Source organism: Antechinus flavipes, chromosome 2 (assembly GCF_016432865.1).
Source record: "Antechinus flavipes isolate AdamAnt ecotype Samford, QLD, Australia chromosome 2, AdamAnt_v2, whole genome shotgun sequence".
Taxonomy (NCBI): domain Eukaryota; kingdom Metazoa; phylum Chordata; class Mammalia; order Dasyuromorphia; family Dasyuridae; genus Antechinus; species Antechinus flavipes.
Window position 1 is genome coordinate 448,634,901 of NC_067399.1, and position 20,940 is coordinate 448,655,840.

A 20,940-nucleotide genomic window follows, 5' to 3' on the forward strand; every position below is an offset into this window, starting at 1 on the left:
ATATGCTTGTTTTTTCAGACTTTATTTAAAAAAAAAAAAAAAGATTTCTTTTATAATGTGGCGGTGACACAGTGGTTAGAATTCTGGGCCTGGATTTAGGAAGATAAGAGTTCTAGTCCAGTCTCAGGCACTTTGTAGCTCTACAACCTTGGTTGTCACAATTTCTCTTTGACTCAGTTTCTCAACTATAAAATGTGAATAATAATAGCAACTTCCATTAAGAGTTGTTATGAGGATCATTTGAGATAATATTTGTAAAGTACTTTGCTAGATATTATTTATTCCGTGCATTAAAAAATTTATTTTGAGAAGGCATTCATAGATATTACCAGACTGCCAAAGGGGTTCAGGAGAACAAAAAACATAAAAAACTCACCTTAGGGCAAGGCATTTTAGTTCCTCAAGTAAACCTCTGTAAAATAAGGGTAATAATAAGTTTGTAATAATATGTTCTAACCATTTCACAAGACCAAATGTTAAAATGGATGTAAAATCGCTGTGTAAATAAGTTAAGGCATTATTTGTATTTATAATAATTAATGTTATTATAATGATTTTTTTGTGTATAAAGATCAGTGTATATAATCAATTCAAGGATCTCTTTATCAGACAATGTATAGTTGGGAGACGTGGGAGCAGTAATGAAGCACTGGAGGTCTAGGGCTATTTCCCCCTTCTTGGGGGAGGTTTACGGTTAAAAGAGTGTTGATAGATGCTGGGGAAAGGATGGGGGTAACTGAGCAGTAAGATGACTACTTGAAGAAGCCATGGCCTCTGGTTTGTGGGAACTAGGAGCAGATAAGGCAGCCAGCCCAACTGCAGCCAGCAGCCCCATCCACAGGGAGAAAGGGGGGTTACCTCTTCGGTTCCCAGCTCGGAGCTCATTTCAGGCCGTGCCAGAGTCGGGGATGGAAATGGGGGAGCGGTAAGGGTTGGGGAATGGGAGGAGGGAGGATGAGAAGAAGGGAGGGGGATTTCTTCCTCAAGCTTCTTCCGGTTTTGCTGCCATATTCCGCTAGAGTTTTTCTTCCCCCCCTTCCCCCCTAGGGAGGAGAGTGAGGGGAGGGGAAGTGGAGGAGGTGGAGAAGGCGATCGCGAAGGGAGCCGTGAGAGACAATCTTCAAAACGGGACAAGGGAGACTGGGCTACTAGTCTCGAGGCAGAAGGGCTTGACCTCCTTTTGGCTCCGATTCGATCTCCCCTTATCCCTTTCCCTTTTCATAGGTGGTGGATGTAGGGGCGCTAGCTGGGTTTCTCTCCCTTCTCTTCCCTGCTGGGACCCGGTCTTCTGACCCTCGACCTGAATTCTGCACCGGGGAGAGCGGAGCCATCTACCCCGCGACCGCGAAGCTTGCTCTGCGCTCAGTACTCATAGTTCCTCGCCAACAGCTACAGCTAAGGGGTGGGCGGGTGCACCGCGCCCACCACTGAGATCTTTTTCCTTCGAGTCTCCATCTCCTCCTCACCTTTTAATTCTCTATCGCCCCTTAAGTCCCCCACCCCCATTTCTAACCCGCTTTCGCGAGCTCCACTCCCTTCTCCTCCTCCCCCTTCCGCGCCTTCCACCCTCGGTTCTTCGCTGCTCTCTCAGAAGCCCAGATCCCTATCCCTTAGTTCCTGGCACCCTGATCCCTATCCCACACTCCCAGTGCTGGGATCCCCCTCTCTAACCCCTCTTCCCCCTTATTGGTCCATCTCCTCTCTACCAAGAGCACTTAGAATTTTCCTTTCTGCTCTCCCTCCTTTTTTCCCCTCCCTTCTTTCTCCTCTTTCTCCTCCTTCCCTCCCTCCCTCCGTTTCCCCTCCTTCATTCCCCTCCCTTTCTCCCTCCCCTCCCTCCCTCGGCCGCCTTTCCTCCTCCTCTCTCCGACCGATAATTCATTCTCCCCACCGGAGCCAGCCAGTCTGGGTGTCGCGGGAGGATTGGGGGCGAGGAGGAAGAGGAAGAGGAAGAGATCTACTGTCTTTCTTGAGGAAAGAAGGTAAGAGAGTCCTCCTCCCCGCCTCCTCCTTGTCTCCCTCACCTTAGGCGCGCTGTCTGGGGTGTAGAGGGGGAAGGGGAATGCTGAAGCGTGTGTGTGTGTGTGTGTGTGTGTGTGTGTGTGTGTGTGTGTGTGTGTGTGTGTGTGTGTTGTTTTAGTGAGTTGGGGGGGGGCGTTGTCCTGGGGGTGTGTGTTGGGGGGGCGTTGTCTTAGAGTGTGTGTGTGTGTGTGTGTGTGTATTGGGGGGCGTTGCCCAAACCTCTCCCTGGTAGGGGCCACGGGGAAGCTGACCCCGGCTTTGTTTCCCACCCGCCTCGGAGAATCGGCAGACACATTTCCCATCGCGCCTTCCTCGCTAGAATCATTCCTAGCCTGGCGAGCAAATGCGTAAATCGGATCCTGGGGCTCTCCGGTTCTTGCAGGGCCCCGAAGCCCTCCAGAGGGCCCTTTTGGCTCAAACTCTGGCCCGGCTTGGTTCCGGAATGTCGGGGCGTTGAGGAATTCATGGTTTTAGAGGAATCCGGCCTCCTTTGCCTTCTCAGCGGAGTAAGGGAGCTCAAAATATCCGCGAGAAAAGGGACTGACCGGTTTCTATGGAGGAGCCCTTTTGTTGGGATTGCTGTGAGGTATTGCAATGCGAGATTGACTAGGGAATGTCAGGGCTGAGCTGGATAATTAAAGACTTTCTGTAGTTCATTTATTCAAATCACTTGGGAAAACCAGGCAGGGAGAAAAAACCCTCAGTCATATCTGGGGCAGAATATGAAATATTAATATCCCTGATGCATTACAGTCTTCTAGTCTGTTTCTCTCTCTCTCCCCTCCCCCCTTAACTTCATTTCAGAGGGTCTTTGTTTTTTAAACGCTACAGCTCAGCACAATTAGGCCCCGTTTGTGAACCTTCTTTCTCCAGTCTCCTGGGATTAGTCTTTCTTGGGTCCTTGATCAGGCCACCCTATTTGTTACTCTCCCCGGGTTTTTATCTTGGTTTTGAACTTGGTCAGTTAAGGGGAATCCATGGAAATGAATCTTCGAACCACTCAGTATTCAGGATTGAGCATTTCCCACTCAGAGAGTTTTGTCTTGAGCTTCGTCCATTTTAAATGATATGTTTATAAACACTGTTAGGGGAAACGGGCCTCATCCTGGATCCCAGATCTCAAGGCTGACTAGCCAAGTTCAGAAAAGTTTTGGGTCCATTGATTTGCATTTGGGAGATCTGCTGTTTGGGCTGTCAGATGGGAGGGCTTTATTGTGGGGAGATGAAGTAAATCATCTGTTAGATGGGGTTGGTGGAGGTGAGGTAAGAGCCCATTTGCATGTGGGCATGTTAAAAGCACATGTGCATTCTGGTGTTCCAATAATCCAAAGGATTGCATAGTCTAGAGCCATAACCCTTAGGCCAAAACCTTGGCTAGGGCCAAAACCCAGCTCCACTTCTTGCTATGAGCAAGGCCCTTAACCTCTTTAAACCTTAGTTTTCCTCATTTGTAAAATGGAGATTAGAAATCCTTGGATTCTCTAAGGGTCTCTGAGGCTAGAATGAAGAAAGCTTTTTATTACCCATAAAGTCCTATGGTGAAGTGGAAAACTCTCACACTATTTGGTTTCACAGGATCTGGATCTGAATCCCAGTTTTCTGTTATTCCTTTGACCTTGGGCAAGTCCATTGAAACCTTGGGCCACTGTCTCCTCATTACAATAAGGGTTGAATTATATGATCTTGAAAAGTCTGGAGTTAGGAAGACAAATTCAAATCTAGCCTCAGACACTTACTGAACAAGTCTCAGTATGCCTCAGTTTCTTCATCTGTTAAATGGACCTAATTATAGCACTTCCCTCACAGGATTGTTGTGAGGAACAACACTATTTGTAAAAGTGCTTTGCATGGCGCTGGCATGTAATAGGCACGTTATACTTATTTTTTCCTTCTTTCCTTCAAGATCCCTAGTTTATTTTTAGGAACAATATAGATTCCATTGGAATCTAGAATCATAGCATTTGTCTTGGAAGTGGTGGGGTAGATTTTCCTTGACTTCATTCCAGGGCTTTCTAGGTACATGTAAGTAGACTAGCCTAGAGTATGGCAATGTCATTTCATTGGTATAGGGGGTTCATAAAAGAGGTAAGCACTTTCCCTGGAACTTACAGTTTCCTAGAATAATGAGAAGTGAAATGACTTACTTGGGGTCACACAAGCAATGTATGTCAGGAGCAGGATTCTAACCCAGATCTCCCTTGCTTGGAAGCCAGTTCTCTATCCCCCATACAACACTGTTTCTCTACAGGATAGACATTAAAGGGATGGAAGAGAAGAGTCAGGGATATATTAGAGGTGTAACTGATTGTGGGATTGGGTGAGAAGGTAACTGGGAAACAAGCCCTTCTGAGCTGAGCTTGGGACCTCACCCCAGAATTGTACATTTGCCCTGAAGTTTTCTTAAGAAGCTTTATTAACAGTGCATAGTAAGAATGGATGAGAAGTGGTAACATGGCAAAGGTGCTGGATTTGGAATCCTCAGAGTCTGTGTTTGATTCCTATCACTGACTTTCAATCACTCTGGGCCCTAGGCTACTCATATATTAAACAAAAGCAGTTAAATTTATTTATTTATTATTTTTTGAGATGGATGTGCTTGTTTTTATTAAAAGCAATTGATTTTAGATGATTTTTAAGGCCTTTACCTGACTCTAAAATCCTATAATGGTTAGTAGTTGGTTTTGTGGATTCTGTGGTCTGAGTTCTCAACCAAAGGTCAAGTTTCTTGAGACGAAGTGAGCCAGACAGTGGGTAGAGGGCACTGGCAGCTCCTCAAATAGCCCTTCTTGGGAACTGAATATATTCTGGGTGCCAGCAGTGTCTGCCAGACCCACTGGGGCTCTTGCCCATTGTCAATCCCCTTTTGCTTTCTTAGCTATTTTTCTTTTGAAGACAGGGTAACTTGACCAGACATTTGAACAACACCTTATACTTTTTAAAAAGCTTTCACGTTTGTTATCTCTCATTTAATCCTTACAATAATCCTGATAAGAGCTATTATCCCCATTTTACAGGTGAAACCCAGAGAAAGTGATTTGTTCAGCTAGTGGTAAACCTGGGACTAGAATCCTGGACTTATTCCTCTTATCTAGTGCTCTTATCAGCGTGCTATCTCTATCCCTAGATCATTGGGTCTCTTTCTGAGCATGGAAAACATAAAAAAATACATATTTGCATATGTACATACACAACATGACTACAAACTCACATACATATACGTGTATATACACATAGGGTAACCCAAAACCATTAGTGTATTTCAAAGCTATTAAATATGTGTATACATATATATGCATATTTATGTATATGTGTCTCTATACTTATTTATCTCTTTTTTGAGGGAGGGGGCATGAAGTGCAAATTTTAACAATGCAGATCAGCAACTCTTGAGAAATATATAGTTATAGAGAGTTGCAATGTGGCTTTGAGAGATTAATGACATTAATGTTTTTAGCAAAGGCTAGGATCTTCTTGATTCTAAGGCCAGCTCTTTGTCCACTACCCTGTAGTGCCTCTTTTTAGGTAGATGTTTCTTTAAAGCTTAATAAACATTTCCTCATTTGATCATCCCAACAATCCTGTGACAGAAGTACTGTTAATTAACCTCATTTTGTAAATGAGGAAATAGGCTCAGAAAGGTTAAGTTCTATGTAGTAGGGGAGATTTGTCTCCGCATCTCTTTTGACTCATTTATGCTCATATCTAAAACTCTGTCCACCTTTCATAGCTGGCATCATGGGTGTACCGGAACAAAATACTGGATTTGGACTAAGACCTGAGTTTGAATCTCACAGCTCTGCCATTTACTATTTGGCAAATTATTTATACTCTGGGGCTTCAGCTTATTTCCCTCTAAAATGAAGAACGGACTAAATGATGTTCAAATTCTTTTTTTAGCCGCAATATTCAATAACCCTTTAAAATACTATTATCTTAGGGAAGCCTAATGTCTTCGATATTAATTGAGGAGTCATGCTGCAGAGACTTTTGAACTTCAGCAGCTGAACCTTCATCTGACACTTAGAGCTGTGGCTAAGTCACTTAACCTCTGAACTATTGTTTCCAAATCTATAATATGGGAGTGATAATACATTCAGTACCTTCCTCACCACATGGTTGTGAGTTATAAATAAGAAATGAATGTAAACATTCAGCAAGCCTTGATGTTCTATATGTCTCAACTATTATTAAGTGCTTATTATTTGATGATAATGACTTATTTCTGTAACACTTGCCTCATAATAGATCTGTGCTAAAATTATTATTTTGATTTTACATATAAGATTTTTACAGATCAAATTATTTATATGTGTATATATAATATGTATGTATATTTAAATATATATCTATAGAGCACTTTCAAAACTGAATTTTGTTGTTTACTCATTTCACTTGTCTCCGACTTTCCCTGATCCCATCTGAATTTTTTTTGGCAGAGATACTGGAGTGGTTTGCCATATCTTTCTCCAGCTCATTTTACAAATGAGAACATAGAGGCAAACAAAATTAAGTAACAAACTTATTTGTCACAGTTACTAATAAGTGTCTGAGAACAGATTTGGGAAAATGAATCTTCCAGGTCTAGTACTCTCTATCCTGTGCCACCTTGAAGAAGAAGAAACTAAAGCTCAGAAGGCAGGTGATTTGCACTGGTGATAAAAATCAGACCCTAGTTTGTACATGTCTCCAGGGACTTCAGGGTTAGCAACTTCCCTTTCTGCTCCATGAAAGAGTGCTGCTATGCTTGGTGCTACCTTACTTCCAAGGCATAGATCCTTGGTTGGGGGGTAGGGTAGATAGGGAAAGTCACTGTAGTGTGGTGGAATGGCCATTGGAGTTGGAATCAGAGGACCTGGGTTCAAGTTCTGTCTCTGCTACTCGTGTAATGTTGGGTAAATCATTACTAGTCTTTGGTAATCTATTTGTTATTATTGTTCAGTGGTTTCAGTTGTGTCCTGTTCTTCATGATCCTGATGGGAGGTGAAGGACTAGATATGCATTAAGATTACTTCTAGTCCAGATATTCTAAAGGCTTTTACATAAAAAAGAGGAATTTGGGAAGAAGAGATCACTTCCATTGGGAGGTGGGGGTGGGGAGGTGGGGAAAGAAGGCTCCGTGGGAAGCCTAAGACCTGGGCCTTGAGGATAAATATTCTACAGCTGGAGTGGGGTGTGGTGGAATAGAAGAAATTTTAGGTAGGCAGAGGGAGCTGCCTTCAAAGGCACCAAGAGAGAGAAAGAATAGGATGAAAAAAAGGGGACACTGACAAGGAATCAATATGATGACTAACATTTGGACTAACATTTTAGATTTAAAAAATGCTTTCCTCACAATGATGATTCAGATTGAGGCTGAAGAGTGTTACTCAGGTGCCTACTATGTGCAGAGCACTGAGGCTGACTCATGTTCTTCCCTTCTTTTCAGTGCCCTCCCCCTTCTTTTCTGATTCCAGAGTATAACAGGTCTTCAAGATTTGTCTCAGATGCCTAGTCCTCTGAGAGGCCTTCCTGACCCACCCTAATGCTTAGTGAATCTCCTTGATTTCTGTGCATCCCCTGACCTTTTAATGATCTACTATTAACTGCTTTGCATTTTTATCTAACTGTTCTAGGATTTCCCTCTAATAGACCTGAAACTCCTTAATGTTCACCCCACTGGACCCTCACAATCCCCTGTCCAAATCAGGTGCTTGGAGAGCCTGCAGTAGGCACTTATTACATATTTATTGAATTGAAGTGAATCATGTGTCCATATAATTTCTTAAAACTTTTTAAGTTGCAGAGAAATTGCCAACTTGTCCTGGTAGAGGGAGTTTCTTTACCTGGGCGTTCTTCATATCAGTGAGATCGCAAGTCCCTGTCCATGTCACTTAGTAGTTACCCTGTGATACACTAGGATGGTGATAACAATAATGATAATGATGTTAAGAAGGGCTCCCATTTCTCTAGTGTTATAAGGTATTCTGATTGCTTTCTTTATGAAAAGCTCTTCTTAGTAGACTTGCAAATAAAATTACCATTTTATAGATGAGGAAACAAGTTTAGAGAGGAGAAGGGACTTAGCTAGTCTTTCATTGTTTACAGCTCAAAAACACTGCTCATGTGACTTAAACATTTTTGGGGGGAGAAGAAGGGAGGTTTCAGAGTTTATAAGGCTCTCTGGGTAAGGGAATGAATCCAGTGGTAATCAGCAGCTACTTGACACTTTTTTATCTTAGAGAGGTACCTAGACTCACAGAGAGATTAAATGATTTGCCACTGCAAATGTATCAAAGATGGGACTTGAACTCAGGGTTGGTTGGTTGGTTGGTTTGTTTGTTTTTTGACTGAGGCCAGCAATCTGTGCCCTTCCTATATTAGGAATTCTAACCAGTTGAAGTAATTCTGTTGGCTCTGCCAGACTATAATTTTTTTTTTTTAAATCTTTGTACCTTCATGGCATATAGCACAGTATAAATACTTTAAAAATGCTTGTTCAACTGAATTAATCAAGTTGAACGAGATTTCTGAGCCCAATGAAATTTCCATCACACCGTATCGCTTCCTAATCTGAGGTTTCTGTTTTTTTGTACCTTAGTTTTTTTTTGATAATGGCACCGAATGTCTTGCTGCCCTGACTTTTAAAATGCTATTATTTCGTGGGAAAGGATGAGTGGGCTCTTAGCTGTAGCAAAAGTTTTCCCAGTTTCAGTGCCTGGATATGCTTGGCTCTGATGAGTGAGGCATTTGACAGATTAGAAATCATATCCACCAAGTTTACAGAGGAAAGGAAAATCATTTGTGCTTCATGGATAGTTTGACTTAAAATTCAGTTTTCCTGAGTGCTTTTATTTGTGAGCTTGAGCTTTCCACTCTCTGCCGCTCCCTCTTCCCCCAAGCTTCATGAAATTTCTATATCCCTTCACTGCAATGGACTTCTCAGTTTCTTCCTAGCTCACGTTTTGTCTCATACTGGGTACATCTCCAACTCCTCCTCCCCACTCCCCACCGCCATCCTGTTCACCTTTCTGACTACTCAAAACTAATTCTCTTTAAAGAGAGGCTTATATGGGCTATAGACATGGGAGATGGAAAGGGCACTGCTGAGATTGGAGAGACCTAGATTATAATAGCTCTGCTTCCACCTTGCTCTCTTAGGCCTAAAATCCTTTGTTCTAAGGTTCTTTCAGTTTTTTTATATTCTGTGTTTCAAGATTCCTTTCAACTCTCACTGTCTATATTTTAAGGTTCCTCCCCAGCCCTGATAGTTCATTTTCTAAGATCTTTCTCTTCCAATTTTAGCATTGTATGTCCTAAATTTTCTTCCATCTCTAACATTCTATGTTCTAAGTTCTTTCAGTGTCAACATTCTGTACAGCTTTAAGAGTCTGTATTCTCTAATATCTCTTCTAGTTCTGATTCTAGATTGTCCTGTTCTAAAAGAGCAGTTCTGTTTTTGTCTCTTGCTTGGGTGGTGAATTCAAGCAGCAATAAACCATGGAGGAGCAGGACAGCTTCCCAAAGGCCCATTGGAGAGAAGTACTAAATTGAGTCCCTTTTTTCCTGTGCAGCTCTATAGAGCTCTTTTTAAAAGGCCACTTCTAAAAATTGCTGCTTTTTGGCACCATTTGGGGGAAATTTGCCGGCTAACTAAAGCTACATTGTTTCCTGCACTGTCTGTAAAATCACTTGTTCCTTTATCTTTGAGTACAATTTCCCACATGACATCACTTCCCCACATTACATCTGACTTTTTTGGACTTTTTTCCCCCTCTCCCTCCCTCTCTCATCTCTATTGGAAAGTTTATTGCTGCTTCCAGCCAGGATGATGTGTCCTGGGCCCCAGGACAGAGAGCTGTCTGATTCCTTTCCAGGCTTAAGCAGCATTTCCTTATACATGCTGGTTGTTGTCTGTCCTAGGTCAAAAACTCCAATGGCCCTCATCTTCTTTGACTTCCTTAATACAAGCCCTCTTTTACCACACAGGCTTAATACTCTCAATACAGCAAAACCTCATCAACTTAGACTCTATCAATAGAGAAAGGGTCAGAGTTGGGGCAGGAACTTTACTTTGCTTTATCTTAAAAAAAAAGTTTACTAAGCAAATTGATAGAGTAAACTAGATTATAAGTATAATGATTAACCTAACTCATTAAGAGACTAGGATCCCAGAATATCAGAGCTGGAAGGAAACTTTGAACATAAAATATAGGAGTTGGAACGAACCTTAGAACTTAGAACAAATAATGGATGAACTGGAATAGAACTTAGAACATAGAATAAACAATGTTAGAACTATGAAGAACTTCATTTAAAAATGTTTTGTATAATAGTTTTTTTATTTTTCAAAATACATGCCAAGATAGTTGTCAGCATTCACTCTTGCAAAACCTTGTCTTCCATTATTTTTCTCCCTCCCTTCTCTAGACAAGTAATCCAATATAGATTATACATGTGCAGTTCTTCTAAACATATATCCACATATATCATGCTGCTCAAGAAAAATCAAATCAAAAAGAAAAAATGAGAAAAAAACTGCAAGCAAACAAACAACATCAAAAATGAAAATACTAAGTACGTTGTGATCTACATTAGGTCTCCATAGTTCTTTCTCTGGCTGCAGATGGCTCTCCCCATCACAAGTCTATTGGAATTGGCCTGAATTATCTCTGTTGAAAAGAGTCACATCCATCAGAATTGATCATCACATAATCTTGTTGCCTTATACAGTGATTTCTTGGTTCTACTCACTTCACTCAGCATCAGTTCATGTAACTCTCTCCAGGCCTCTCTGAAATCATCCTGCTGATCGTTTCTTATAGAATAATGATACTCTATTATATTTACATAACAAAACTTATTTACCCGTTCCCCAACTGATGGGCATCCACTCAATTTCCAGTTCCTTGCTACTACAAAAAGGGCTGCTACAAACACTTTTGCACATGTGGGTCCTTTTATGAAGAGCTTTAGAGCATAGGCTATTAGGACATCCTAACTAATTCTGGTGGATCTTTTGATTTTAGTAGTAAGTTACTTGAGGGCAACGACTATACCTTTTCATTTTTTCAGTGCCTAGCATTGTGTATTGCCCATAATAGATGCTTAATAAATGTTTGTTGAATTGATTTTATTGAAATAGAATGTCAAGAGTACAAGGAACCTTAGAGTATGGAATTTCAGAACTGGAGGGGACCTTGAATATGCCTTAGTCCAGCTTTTTATTTTATGGAGGAGCAAACTGAGACTTCTAGAGAAGTGACTTGTTTAGTGGTGCCTCTAAAGGCAGAACTCAATGTAATAAGGAAGGGAGGAAATATAGAGAGCTTGTGCTCATATTCTCTCATTTAATTCAAAATCCTATCATTTGAGGCTCTATGGGGTGAGTGTAATAATCATAAGAAAAAAAATCTACTTGGAATTTACAGACTAAGAAGGCCCCAATTTACACCCATCCCCAGCAGCATGCTTGAGCCTGGGAATCATTATTTGTCTTTAAGTCATTTCTCTGAAGGCTTAGTTTTTCTTCTCTGTTAATCAAGGTAGTTGGGAACAGTTGATCTTTGTGTCCCTTGTCAGTTCTGAGAGCCTTATTATTGTTCAGTAAATTCATTTTGTGATCCAATCTGGGGTTTTCTTGGAAGAGATGTTAGAATGGTTTGCCATTTTACAAATGAGAAAACTGAGACAAACAGGGTTAAGTGACTTGCAGAGGGCTAGATTTGAACTAAGGAGGATAAGTCTACCTGACTCCAAGCCTGCCTCTCTGCTGTGCTACCTAGCTACCCTCTGAGAGCCTGTCTTCATTTATTCTTAACCAGAAGTACTTGGTGAAAGGTAGGAGAGCACTGTTATGTGAACTCTTGTCACTAGCAGCTCATCCACAATATTTGGGTTCCACATAAAGGGACTCCAGTTTTTTTTTTAATAATGAATGCAATAATATACTGTACAGTCCATGATATCAAATGAAGGAAAGGCCTCTTAAGAATAATTCATCTTAGTGAATTCCTTATTCCCCAGATTTCTCAAAATATATCTAGACTTCTATAATGTGGATTAATTTAGAGGAGGTTCTTCCTGATTTAGTGAAAGATTTGTAATCCTGAATGTTGTTGTTAGGTGAATAAGTAGTGCAGTGGCTAGATTGCTGACTCTGAAGTCAGGAAAACCTGAATTTAAATTTGGCAGTAGACACTTACTATAGCTATGTAACTCTGGGCAAGTAGCTCAGTTTCCTCATCTGTAAAATGAATCGGAGAAAACACCAAAGTGGGATCCCAAAGAATTGGACTTAATTGAGCAACAACTGTAAAACTTATTTTACACAGACATATGAATATGTATGCGTATATACTATATATGTATGTGTATGTACTATATGTGTAAAATAAAAATTGTTAAAATATATTAAAGAGAACACAATTTTACTATATTAAGGTATATATATTAATTCTAATAATTAGAGTTAGAGCACAAACTAAAGGAAAAAGAATTTGTTTTTAGCCACAAACAGCCAGTGAAGACATCTTATCTGTACTACTATCTCATAAGTATCTCAGACAAATCACTTCTCTCAACTCCTCAGTTGCCTTTAAAACAGAGATTTAGTGATTTTTTATCCCCACCCACCTACTAGGGTTTGCTGTAAAGAGAAAATGAAACACCTAAAGTGACAGCATTGAACTATAAAAATCATATTGATAAATTTGTTTCAATACATCATAAAAAATTCTCAATTGAATTTTCTACAATGTACAGAATCAAAAAGTAACATAAATGATTACAATTGAAAATATATAACAGCCTCTATAAAACTGTGCATACCCTTTGACCCAGCAGTGCCACTGCTGGATCTGTATCCCAAGGAAATCATAAAGAAGGGAAAAGGACCCACATGTGCAAAAAATGTTTGTAACAGCTCTTTTTGTGGTAGCAAAGATTTGGGAAATGAGTAGATGCCCATCAATTGGGGATTGGCTGAATAAGTTGTGTCATATAAAGATAATGGAATATTATTGTTCTATAAAAATGATGAAGAAGTTGATTTTAGAAAGGCCTGGAAAGGTTTACATGAATGGATGCTGAGTGAAACAAATAGAACCACGAATATATTGTACAAATAACATCAAGAATATGCAATGATCAACTGTGAAAGACTTGGTTCTTTTCAGTGGTTCAGTGATCCAAAACAGTACCAACAGACTTTGGATAGAAAATGCCATCTGTATCCAGAAAAAGAATTATGGAGATTTAATGTAAATCAACACATGCTATGTTCACTTCTTTTTTTTGTTGTTGTTTTGTTTTTTTTCTCTCCCATGGTTTTTCCCTTCTGATTTTTCTCTCCCAATATGATTCATAAAGTATTGTGTATTAAAAATAAATAAATTTTAAAAAAAGAAAATACATAATGCCCCTCATACTTTAGTATTTTTCTTTTTGTTAAAAGAAAGGACAGTATGATTTACAGATTTTTTTTTTTTTTTTTACTGATGTCATTGTAGCATTGTAGATTTACAGTTGGAAAGGCCCTTAGACGTCCTCTGGGCCAAAGCTTCTTAAACTGTGTTTTGCAATCCCATATAGAGTCACATAACTGGACCCCTTCTCACAATCATGTTTTTAAATACATTAAATGAAGTGCATCAAATCCCAAGGGGCACCAAAATTGTATTGAAATACAGTTATCAATTTTTTTTTTTTTAAAGTTTATGAGCTACAGGCCTAACTCCTTCATTATACAGATAAGGAAAATAAGACCCAAAAGGATTAAGGAACCAACCCAAGGTCATCAAAATATCAAATAGCAGAGGTGGGCTTTGAATTGAGAGGACTCTTAGGTCACTTTGTTTCACAGATATTTGAAAAGGAAGGGACCTTAGATTTCTATCCCCTTCATTTTGCAGGTGAGGAAACTCAGATTCAGAGGAATTAAATGACACTACCCTCCTTCTCCCCCTTTTCCCCCTTCCCCCCAACCCCCTTCAAGGTGACCCAAGCAGGATATAGCTAAGCAAAGTCAAAGCTGGGTCCTCCAAATTCAACTGCTTTCCTCTATGCCACATTGTTTCTAAGCTTTCTGAGCTTGGAAACATCATGGCATTGTTTCTATTTAGAAATAGCTTCATTTACATAGTTGCATAGTTGTATATATTGTTCTTTTGGTTCTGTTTTGTTGGCTCTGCTATGACAGTGCTTTGAAATAAATGTGCTACATATTTGTACATAGTTGTTACATCTTTATAGTTTAGGTAGCTGAAGTCATTGTCACAGTAGCCTTGTGTATTGGAATGAGCTCTGTTTGGGCATTCTGGAAAGAACTGGGTTCAAATCATCCCTCTGACTTCCTAACTGAAAATATGAGAGTAATCTCTTAGGGCCTCAGTTTTTTCATCTGTAAAATAAGTCTAATAATATCAATTTTACCTTTCTTATAGGGTTGTTGTAAGCCTCCAGTGAAATCACTTATATAAAATTCTTTGCCTGTCTTCAAATGCTATGCAAATGTCAATTCTTATTAGTTGCAGCTCTGCCATTGACTTAACCTTCAGAATTTAGCTCAAGACCTCCCTCTTTCAGAAAGCCTTCCCTAGCAATTGGACCAGGTGAGACCTGGGTTGTTGTTTATGCTATTCTTCTAACCTTATGTGACCTTGGGCTAGTTATTTCCCTTCTCCGGACTTCAATTTCTTTTATGTAAAATGAGAAGTTTGAACGTGGTCAGTTCCACCACCACCATAACGTCCTGTGTTCCAAGGTCCCCTTTTTATTTCACCATCTGATATTCTTAAGTCCCTTACAGCTTGAAATTTCTGAGTTCCTTTCTAATTCCAATTTCTGTGTTTCAAGTATCTTTGCATTTCTGACATTTTTTGTTCCAAGTTTGCTTCTAGCTTTGATAGTCTGCTATTTATTTATTTTTTGTGGTCCTTTCTAGCTTTTGATGTTCTGATTCTATAATTTGGTCTTTAATTCATTATCACAGAATGTACTATAGAAGCTTAGTGCATTATAAAAGTCTGTCTTTGGAATGGAAACCCCCTGTGACATGACAAGCATCCAGAATTATTGCCTTCTGAATTGATGCCTAAATAGAATGTATCTCCAGTTGTTTAATGTTATACCTCAGATGAATCTCATTTTTATTCTCTAGATCTTTGCTTTGAATTCTCCATTATTAGGGGAAAGGATTGTCCAGGCTCTTTGGTGATCATAGGCTTTTGGTTCCTGCTATGTTTTAGAAGTTTTGAAACTTCTGATAGCAGAAATCTTCCCTTTGGCTTGTTGCTATCTTCCTGCTATCAAGTGGATCAGGGCCAGGCAGAAGTGGAGCAGGATGCTTTGGCTTCAGTTCTTATTTCTTGGCTGGGGCAGGACATTCCCACATTGTATGGTATAGCTCAGGGTTTGGCAACTGATGACTTGCAGACCAAAGATGGCAGGTGGGAGGGTTTTCAGTGGGTGTTGACCTGATGTTGCCATCATGTACTCCCACCTCCTGGCTCCTGTTTTTTGTAGGAGTTGTTGCCCACAGTTATCTTCTCATAATTGACAAGAGAGAATGCCTGTGGGAGGGGGAGGGGTCAGTGATTTGACACAATTCTTTTCAAATCTTTACAAATCAGTCACTAATGTCAGAGCCATAGGACCTAGGTGTTCTGACTCTACCCCCTTCCCAGATTCTTGCCACTCCACCATGATGAAGCCTGATTTGGCTTTAGGTCGTGAACAACTGTTACTAGGTACCATATTTGATTAATTTCAAATCCTAGGGTTTAAAGAGTTCTCATTCAACAAAAACCTTTCTTAAGAGCCTGTTGTGTACTTGGCCTTATGCTGTGTAGGTTATGAGAGAAGCAGAGGGACATGGTGGCTGTTCTCAAAAATCTTACCAACTCAGTGGGGAGATAGCAATGATTTCAAACAATCTGAAAGCAGGGCAGTTCACCCTCAAAGACTTGATTGCATGATAATGCAGATCTGGAAGAGCTCAGAGGAGGAGGAGTGAAGTCATAGTGAGCTGGCACATCAGGGGAAGGCATCTTGGTGGACATGAAGCTTGAGCTGAGCCTTCAAAGATGGGTGGAATTTGGATGGTAAGTCTATGACTTAAGGATTGTAACTTGGTATACCTAGCAAGGAGAATTAGCCTCATAGATCTTCTCTCATGTAATATGCATTTTCTTCCTAGATTCCCAGTAAACAAGATAAGAAGTGGACTCTCAAATCTATCATAAAGTTGACTGATCCCATAGTAGCCTGATAGATTAATGATTAATTAATTAATAGATTAATAGCTTTTGAAAATAGCTCATCTTGAATTATTTTCAGTATATTGTATCATTCATATTAAGGATATTGTCAGCGAATTGATCATGCAAATATTAGCAATGCCAGCCTATTTAGAATAATTAAAAAAAAACTTATTTAAAAAATTCCTCTTAGCTCTTTGAAGCTATTGTTTCGTTTTGTGTGATTGGTTACCCTCTCCAGAGTTTAAGTGGACTCTTGCCTCGTAGACCAGACTTTCTTGCTCCATCTAAAGCAAAGAGCTGAGATGAGCTGAACTGTGCTGCCCTAATGATCACCTCATAGATTTGAGCCACTTGCTTGCCTTTGCATGTTGAGATGTATGGTAAAGTGGAGAGAACACTGGTTTTAGTGGAAAGGATACTGGGTTTAAGACTCACTGCTGATCCTTAATTAGCAAGCCCTTCCTGTTAGATTGTTGGGAGAAAAATACTTTGTGAACCTCAACAAGTTACAAACATTAGAGTCAGGATCATAAATTTAGAGTTACAAAGGACTATCTAGGTTGAAATCCCCTCATTTTGCAGATGAGAAAATGAAGGCCTAGAAAGTGACTTGCCCCAAGGTCATGGCATAGTAAGTGGTAGAGTTCATGTTCAAACCCAAATCTTCTGAAACTATTTTGTATCTTCTCTGTTGGACCCTGGGGCTCCACAGTCAGTATACCCAGCTAGTCTTCTTAGTCTATCCTCAGATCCATTTTCTGGATGCTGAGTGAGCAAGACTCAAGGCTTGCCTGTTCAGAAGCTAGCTTAGTTTGGTCCCATGTGGTCAACAACAGTAAGTTCTTGGTAAAATAATGACAAATAAATGGTTATAGTCATATTTATGTAGATTTTTTGGTTTGTTTTAAGAAGATTTCTGGATTTTACATTTTTTTTTGAGTCTTACAGTAGCCATATGAGATGGATAGAAGAGACATTAATCTGGTCCTTTTTGGCCCCATACACATTTGGGCTGGATGTTAGAAAAAGTTGGCATAGTAGAGAGAATGTTGGACTTGGTGTCAGGAAGATCTTTGTTCAAATCCTACCTCAAGATACTTATTGTGTGTCCAAGTCACTTAGCCTCCCAGCTTCAGTTTCCTCATCTGTAAAATGAGGCTAACAACACCTACCTCATAAAATTGCTGTGAGGTTCAGATGAAATAACCGATATAGGTACAGTGATTTGCAAACCTTAAAAGCACTATAGAGAGGCAAGCTGTTGTCATTAGAACTATCCAGAAATGGAATGATGGTGGGTTCTTCTCCTTGGAAATCTTTAATCAAAAGTAGTGACATTCTGTCAATTGTATTATAATGGAGGTTCCTTTTATATATAGTCTAAACCAGATGGCTGCCGAAGTTCTTTCCAACCCAAAAATTGTATGATTTTTTGATGCAGGTTGTTATTCCTGTTTTACCAATAAGAAAATTGAGACTCAGGGAAAATGACTTTGTGTCAGTGTAGTTTTTAAGGGTTCTAGTACTAAAAACTTTAGAAGCTCCAGTGCCCTTTTTATGGTGACAGGCTATCTTTAAGTACCCTACTTCCTCCTTCTAGTGATCTCTCTCTGGATCCCCAAGTGTGCTAGATCTTCTCCATATTTCTTTTATGTCTCATGCCCATAGAGTTGTGATTTTATCAAATGATGGTCACAAAACTTCAAAATGTCACAGAGCTCATCTAGTCCAAGGATTCTTAACCTCAGGTCTATGAAATTGATTTTTGTTGTTGTTATTGTTTTTAATATTGATAACTATGTATTTCAATACAATTGGTTTCCTTTTTACTTTATCTTGAGACATTATCTTGAGGAAGAGTCCGTAGGTTTCATTAGACAACCAAGGGGGTTCAAGATGCAAAAAAAAATTAATAAAATCTGATCATTTTACGGTGAGGAAAGTGAAGTTCAGGGAGAAAAAAGTGACTTCTCTGAAGTCAGGGTTGGTTTGAGTCCCATCAAACCCACATCAGCTCACTCCATGACTCTATACCATCCTGTCTTTCTGCCACCAGAGATGAAAATCCACTTGGTAACATCATTTTTGCGAAAGACATTTAGCTTCTGGTTTGCTAACCTTGGAAAAGCTGCAGCAGATTCCTCAGAACAGGAAAACACCTGTTCTCCAGCCTCTAGTCTTACAGGTCAGGGCCAGGATCAGAACATGTGTTTTTTGTTTATTCTCTCTCTCTCTCTCTCTCTCTTTCTCTCTCTCTCTCTCTCTCTCTCTCTCTCTCTCTCTCTCTCTCTCTCTCTCTCTCTCTCTCTCTCTCTCTTTCTCTCTCTCTCTCTCTCTCTCTTTCTCTCTCTCTCTCTCTTTCTCTCTCTCTCTCTCTCTCTTTCTCTCTCTCTCTCTCTCTCTCTCTCTCTCCTCCTTCCCTTCTTCCCTCCCTCCCCTCCCCCTTTCTTCTTCCCCCCTTCCTTTTTCTCTCTCCTCCCTCTCCTTCCCACCACCCTCCCCTCTCTCTTCTTCTCTTCCTCTCTTTCTCCCTCCCTCCCTCTGCCCTCTCTCTTTCTTTCTCCCCCCATCGCTAATTCCTGGGAGTAGAATTCATAGGAAGCAAAGGATTTAGAACTGATAGGGACTTTACAGAGAAGAATTGTGTCTTGCCCAAGGCCACTCCAAGATTTGATTTAAAGGGAAAGACGTTCATTTCTTAATTTCTTTGCCTGTAGTTGAGGTTTTGAAACTGGAAATCATGGATCAGGCTTTATTATTACCAGGGTTTACCTTACTTCTTTGCCTGTGGCAGTAAATTAGTTGATGGTAATTAAGCTGGACAAATCGGATGGTTATGAAGATCATAATTTTAGAGTTAGAAGAAACTTTAAAGGTCACCTAGTGTCCAACTCTTATTTGATAGATGAAGAATTTGGGGATGAGGAAGGTTAAGTGATTTGCAGTGGGTCCCACAGATAGTATCAGAGTAGGATCTGAATCTTAGCCCTATGGCTCTAGAGCCAGTGATTTTCCCCTCTAATATACTGCCACTCCTAGGTGCTTCTTCTAATTTGGCTCAAAATTTCTGAAGTTTCCACATATTCCCATTTGATATTTTAAATCATTAGACTTAAGGATCCAATTTTTGGGTCTGCCTGTGGAATAATGGAACCAGTGTATTAAGGGCTTGTATACAATAAGAACTGTGGATATTTAGAGAACTAAGTAAGTGGTATCAAAAGTGGGGCAAGATGAGCTGAGTAGAGGCTACTTGCATATAGGATCCACAGAACTTGGAAGTGATATAAGACAGAATGTTGCAATTGGGAAGGTATCTAGAATGTTAGAGCTAGAAAGGATCTTAGACATAAACGAATCTGCCCTTCTTGGTTTACAAAGGAGTAAACTGATGCCCACGGAAGGGTAGTGACTTGTATAGTGTCACTTGCTCATGTATGACAGAGTCTGGAATAGAACCCAGGTCTCCTGAGTTCCAATGACTTTCTTTTCCCACCTCTTCTTTTCTGGAGGTGAAACTTTTGCCCTTCTGTGAACTTGTTTCAGAGGTCTATGAATGGATAAAGTGTCCCACTGCTTAAGCCTTCCCACTGAAACCACTTAGGCAATCCATCCTACCCCTGATTTCTCCCACAGAAATGATAGACAGATACAGCAGTGTCTATAAAAGGTGCTTTGTTGGTTGTAAAGTGCTTCCCACAAGGGAGGTATGGTGATGATGAATGTTCCTCCCATTCTGGTGACATACAGACCATCCCACTTCCCTTTATCTCTTAATTGGCAGTGCTTTTAAGGGACCACGCACCCTGAGAGTGATGCATCTCTCTCTCCTCTCTCTCTCTCTCCCTCCTTCCCTTCTTCCCTCCCCTCCCCTCCCCCTTTCTTCTTCCCCCCTTCCTTTTTCTCTCTCCTCCCTCTCCTTCCCACCACCCTCCCCTCTCTCTTCTTCTCTTCCTCTCTTTCTCCCTCCCCTCCCTCTGCCCTCTCTCTTTCTTTCTCCCCCCATCGCTAATTCCTGGGAGTAGAATTCATAGGAAGCAAAGGATTTAGAACTGATAGGGACTTTACAGAGAAGAATTGTGTCTTGCCCAAGGCCACTCCAAGATTTGATTTAAAGGGAAAGACGTTCATTTCTTAATTTCTTTGCCTGTAGTTGAGGTTTTGAAACTGGAAATCATGGATCAGGCTTTATTATTACCAGGGTTTACCTTACTCCTTTGCCTGTGGCAGTAAATTAGTTGATGGTAATTAAGCTGGACAAATCGGATGGTTATGAAGATCATAATTTTAGAGTTAGAAGAAACTTTAAAGGTCACCTAGTGTCCAACTCTTATTTGATAGATGAAGAATTTGGGGATGAGGAAGGTTAAGTGATTTGCAGTGGGTCCCACAGATAGTATCAGAGTAGGATCTGAATCTTAGCCCTATGGCTCTAGAGCCAGTGATTTTCCCCTCTAATATACTGCCACTCCTAGGTGCTTCTTCTAATTTGGCTCAAAATTTCTGAAGTTTCCACATATTCCCATTTGATATTTTAAATCATTAGACTTAAGGATCCAATTTTTGGGTCTGCCTGTGGAATAATGGAACCAGTGTATTAAGGGCTTGTATACAATAAGAACTGTGGATATTTAGAGAACTAAGTAAGTGGTATCAAAAGTGGGGCAAGATGAGCTGAGTA

At 40.2% G+C, this 20,940-nt stretch overlaps 1 protein-coding gene across 5 annotated transcripts in view; it reads left to right on the plus strand.

Annotated features, from left to right (window-relative positions):
* Positions 1 to 557: 557 nt before the first annotated feature.
* SRC (SRC proto-oncogene, non-receptor tyrosine kinase) overlaps positions 558 to 20,940 on the plus strand; it is a 112,811-nt gene continuing 92,428 nt past the window's right edge. For 2 of the 5 annotated variants that reach the window (XM_051979337.1, XM_051979336.1), the window contains exon 1: positions 561 to 1,982. The gene's annotated coding sequence lies outside the window, so the exon portion shown is untranslated. Of the gene's footprint in view, positions 1,983 to 20,940 lie in introns of all 5 variants that reach the window. The other 3 variants (XM_051979338.1, XM_051979340.1, XM_051979341.1) reach the window with 3 other exon arrangements.